Below are 5,861 nucleotides of genomic sequence, written 5' to 3'. Positions count from 1 at the left end.
ATTTAAAAATAGGATTGCTAATACACTGGGAGGGTAACATTTTTCTAATGGTGGGTGTGAAGGGAATTTTGAGCATTGTGGGTGGTCTTTTTGTTTTTTTGTGTGAGGGTAGGAGGAGTGTGGTGCGGTTGAGGTAAAAACTTTGTTAAAAACCTTTACAAGGAAACTAGGCGGGTAGCCCTTAGCCTGAAGGCATAAGTAGAAGATGTTGCGGAGGTAGAGGTATCCCTCTAAGTTCAATTCCCTGATAATATATCTTTTGAGTTTGAAGATGATGAAACAAACTTTTGATGTGTAGGGTGTCAAGAGATCCAAGGGATGTAGTTGTAGGCATTTAAGGGTTTTTGATAGGAATGGGAGTCCAAGAGACTAGATGAAATGAAGCGGGCACCTTTAAAGAATTCGATGTCAAGTATAATGGCAATGGCATGGGTATGGGAGATGGTACTCGAGATTTTAATGTGCTCTTGTAGAGGTTCACCATAAGAGTTTAAGAGGTGGGTAAGGGTATTGAAGGATCCCTTCCATAGTCCAAAAGCATCATCACATAATGCTGGAAGTAGAGGAGGTTAGGGTTGAGTAAGAGAGGGTAGGAGGCTTCCAAGTGACAAAGGAAGAGACCAACATAAACCACGACAAATTTTGAGCCCATGGCGGTGCCTTTGGTTTGTTTCTAGAATTTTCCTTTAAAAGTGATGTAATGATGCGAAAGGATAAGGGAGGCAAGGGAGAGGACAAAATGGGATTTGTGAGAGTCAAAAAAATTAGTAATGGTAGATTTGAGAGCAATGAGGCCTTGATTAATAGGAATGCTAAGGTATAAGGCTTCAATGTCAAAGGTAAAAAGGAGGGTGTTAGGTGGAAGGGGAAGTTTGTCCAACTCTTGGATGAGGGTAAGGGAGCTTTGTAGGTGTTTTTTTTGGCAAAGGAGAATTGCATAGAGTTTCAAATGGAGCCAAATAGAATCTTTCTCAAAGAGGTATCACTTATAGGAACGTATAGGTTGAGAGACAATGGATGACTTATGTATTTTAGGGATGAAGTAGATAGGACAAGGTTTAGGAGGTTTGTTAAGGGGGGAGAGGATAAAGTTGCATTCCAAAGAGGGAAGAACAGATGAGCGGAGGGTGATAGAGGAAAGAAGGGAAGCTAAGAAGGAAAAAGGAATGTTAAGGCAAGGCTCATAGGTGGAACGATTGTTAAGATGTGAGAGGGAATCTTTCTCATACCAATTTAATGGTAGGATTACTACACCAAGGTTTTTGTCAGAGGGTTTTATGATTATTGAAGGGTCCAAGGAGAGGCTAGCTAAAGCTTTGATGACATAACAAGGTCTCTTTGAGATGGGGGAATTGCAAGAATTCAGAATGAGGATAAAGTTATGCCTATTAGTGGATAAAATTTGGCTAAGATAGGGATTTATTAGAGGTGGTTTCCAAAGGGGGTTGGGTTCCTTAAACGGAGAGGGGGGGAGGAAGGTTTAAGGTCTTTAAAGAAAAACTTAAGGTTGAGATTTTTTGATAAATTTTAGTGTGAGTTAAGGAGTAAGGTAGGGGAAGGGTTTAGCGGGGGAGGGATGTATTCTAAGCCTAAGGCCAAGCATCGCCTTTTGGAGAGAGAGAGAGAGAGAGAGAGAGAGAGAGAGAGAGAGAGAGAGATGCCAAATTGTGAATTTTAAAGTTAGAGATATCATGTTCCAAAGTTGAAACTTGACATTTGCCAAAGAGCAAGAGTTTGTAGCCTTGTGGATTTGTGAGTGGAAGCCACAATTTTATTCTTTTTCTTCCTTTGTGGAGTGGTGGATCCCGAGTGGCTTTTGAAATCCAAATATATGGGAGGAGGGGGGTTTTGGAGAAGTAGAGATGTACCCAAGTGTATGGGTGGATAAACCCTAATCCCTCCTCCCTTTGTCGTTTTCCGAGTGGTTTGCCTTGTGCTAGGTGGCATTATTACGGTAGTGGTGCTTATTGTGTGGATGAGGGTAGGGGTTGTGGGGTTTTTGAGAAGTGGAGGAACACAGGGAGATGGGTATCGGATTGAGGGTTTTAAGGAAGTACAAAGGATAGGTGGGGGTGTTGGGGGAAGGGGAAGATTTAGGTTTTCTAGATACAGGGAAAGGCTTTTCAAAGGAGGGTTTGGGTGTTCATCAAAGAAACATTGTTGCAACCAGTTATTGTCTTGACATTAAAGATGATGAGGAAGTTCTTGTTGGGTCATTTTAAGCAGCATGGCACTTCTGAAAATCATAGCACCTAGCAAACTTAGCTATAATCTCCCCACATGATGGGGGACCCTGGTATACATTATGAAAAAGAAGTTTGCAATCATCAATGAAAGAAGGCTGCAAATGGTGAAGGTAGACCTTTGCATTCTTCTGATACCGATGTTGAAAAATAGTAAGCCACTGATCATCTGGCAGATCATAGTCAGATATGTCCTTTGCAACCTTTCCTTCTAGACTCAAACCATACTCCTCATGTAATTCTTCAGCAATATAGCAGAATTTGTTGAGTATTGGGTACTCATCCATTTTGTTTTCCCTAAAATACAGCTGCAAGAGGAAACGATTAGACATGCCACTATAGTACTAAATGTATAAAGTACTTAACATGCAACCATATTCATACAGCCAACATGTAGATAATGTCTTACAATACCTTAATTAACATAAAACCAAACCAAATGGTACATTGCCAACCATCTAAACTAACAGTACTCACCCTTCTTCTCTGTTGTGGATCTGTTCACTTGTGAAAGAGAGGTTTTTCCCATTCTCTCTGTCATCTCTAATTCATCAATCTTCTGCCTCTCTTTGGGGGCTCTAGTACCACTGCCGTTGTGATGCTCGTTCTTCCTAGTATCAGGCTCATTGTGGGTGCTATTAGGAGTTTTGAATGAACGCCCCTGCATCCTAGACTGCTTCTCTCGCAAGCTTTGTGTGTGGCTCTAGGTTCACATTTGCGGTCTGGTGTCCTCATGTTGGCAGAGGGAAATGGAGGAAGGAAAGGTTACAAGGGGAGCTATGGCAAAGGTGTTTGTGAACAACCTGCAAAGTTCTCTTGCATGCGATAGGGGGGGGGGGGGGGGGGGGGGGGGGGGGGGGGGAGAGAGAGAGAGAGAGAGAGTTCAAAGTGCTCTAGTGCATGGTAGGGAGAGAGAAAGAGTTCAAATCAGTCCAAACATGTTACCACGATCACGTACTCTACCTTGCTAAACCATGATTGCACTCGGTCTTATAATCTTTGAGCTGTACCTCTTGAAATGTAAAACCTTTAAAAAGTCCAAATGCAAGTTCCCTTCTCCAAGAACCCTACAACTACCAACGTGGCAAACAACCAAATGGGTACAATTTTTTTATACCACCAAACCCTGCTTTTAGCCATATACAAGAGCAACATGATTCAACGTAGCGATATCCTAGTCAAGGACAAGTTTTCTAGAAGCATTATCTAAAGGGTTGACCAGCTTTTTCCCATTATGAAGTCCGAGTCATGGAATCCCAAGATATTTACATCTTAATCTATGCTCGTTGTTAATGGCCACCCCTTCCAAGGAGAATCAAATACCCACTTGAGAGGTGTAGTCATCTCTCATGAGTTTCTTTCTTTGAGCATCCCCATCAGAAGCATGACCAATCAAAGGACCTACAATGTTTTTAAGATGCCGATTCCAAAGCAATGCTACTACATCTCATTGTGCTTTGATGAAATTTGAATTGAATTACATGCAGCTGAACCACTAGGACAAGATTTGGTAGACAATGAATAAGTGGATTTTCAATAAGAACCCATGCATAATGATCAATAATATTAGTGTGGAATGCCTCAAAAATGATGTTGTTCCTGGCTTCACCAGAACCAACAATCACCACAAAAATCAGAACAGAATTATGTTCTTGAAACAGGAACACTACCCATCACAGTGTTGTTTCTACCCATTTGATGCTTGTATACCTCATCCACATGTTGAAACATATCCTCCATGACCCTTGTTTCATAACATATGGACTTGTTGCCATCATGGTGGTTGAAATATGGGGTCCCCCAAGGTTCAAAGAGACAAAGTTGTGCAACCTCATATCTCCCCACAATTTAACAGCCTGTAACAGACTCTTTATTGTGTCAAAATAACTCTTACCCCAAGGATCTCTTCCAATGTTTTGCAATATATCCATGAGAAATCTCCACAATTCTTGGTTTCCCTCAAACAATCCAAGGTTGTGTACGTTGATTATATCCATGCAAACTTTTTCACACCTTCTCTTCTCAAGGCCTTGGAGACACTATCATGAAAGTTCCTGACTCTTACACTTAATGCTGCAACTTTCCTTTTTGTGAACCACATTTTCTTCTTAAGTCTTCAAACTAGGATACACCTAGATCATGCTATGCTTAGAATCTCTGAGTTAGTTATGTAATTGAGTCTTCTATCTAACCTTGTATCTCTAAGCACTCAACTAATTACATTGTCTAGGATTTGCAATAGACTCTCATCCAAAAATATCACTCCTTGGGAATGGAGGTGCAATTTGGATACATTAGCCCATCAATTGGCATTCCCAATAATCTTACTCTACTACAGTTTTTGTGACAAAAAGTTCCAAAGATTTCAATGACGCCTTGATCCTTACATAGCGTCGCTATGGTGTTTGGCTCACAAAACCTATTTGCCCCTCCCTCTACTATCATCTAGAAATGGTTTTAGGTCAACTGTGTTTTCTCCAAATGTGAATATTTTTTGCCAAAATCCCCAATATATTGTTGAAAGAATCTTTTCTTCTATTTGAAAAAAAGGAAAACAAAGAACAATAAACTCTTGTTTTAACAAAAACTACTTTAGAAGTGATAAGGAAATGATAGAGAGGTGCCTAGAATAGCATAGATTTACCTTCATTTCTTTTCGGTGTACTCGACGACTTCCAAGAACCTACTAGCAAAGACAACACACATTCATCAAGCTTTTCAACAAAAGATGTACAAGATGAGTAAAAATGACTATAAATACTTTAGAGGTAGACTTATAGCCATCAATTGTCTCAAGCACCAATACAAATGCTATTTTACTCTCTTCTACAAATGCATGGACCTCCTTCATTGCCTCAACCACATTCTCTTTGTTTCTAGCAATAATATGATCCTTTGGGGTGATTGCAGTGTGGGAGGTCGACCTTTTTGCTTCATAGAGCCCCATGGATCGCATGTGATTTATGGTCTTTATGTGAGAATTCATGAAATTGTATATGGTATCTAGACCTCCCTGCCCATATGTGATCTCACATTCTTTACACTAGATTTGAAACAAATCCCTTCCATATTTATCCTTCGACATGAGACTAAACCTATCAGAGTGCCCTTTGAATCACAACTTCTCTTTGGCAGTTTTCACATGTTGTTCCCACTTCTTCTTGACTTCAGAGCGTGTAGAAAGAATGCTCTTAAGACAAACTTCTCCTTCTCTCTCTTCCATAGAAGCTTCGATAGAAGAACTAAAGTGAAATGTCTCGCTTGTTGGTGCCTCACATGTTGGGGATCTCCCATCCACCTCATTGGATGCACCACTAGAATTTACATGCAATACCAATTTTGTACTCTATTGTCACCTCCTCACTGGTTACCTTCCATATCTCCTCTTGCTTTTCACTTATTGGTAACATGCATGAGCCTCCCAAAAATCTATAGTCATTTAAAGCTAGACCACCGAGTCAATCTCTTGTCTTAGCTCCCTATATGTAGCTCCCTCTTTCCCCATAAAAACACCAAGTGTATTTATTTTTCATGGCCCTTCATAGAGGTAAATCACAACCTCTCTGATGGACATACAAAAGTCTGCTTATCTGTAAAGACAAGCCCCATTCATAAACA

Source organism: Adiantum capillus-veneris, chromosome 25, assembly GCF_014529385.1.
Source record: "Adiantum capillus-veneris isolate H3 chromosome 25, ASM1452938v2, whole genome shotgun sequence".
NCBI classification, from domain to species: domain Eukaryota; kingdom Viridiplantae; phylum Streptophyta; class Polypodiopsida; order Polypodiales; family Pteridaceae; genus Adiantum; species Adiantum capillus-veneris.
Note: the sequence above shows the minus strand (reverse complement) of the source record.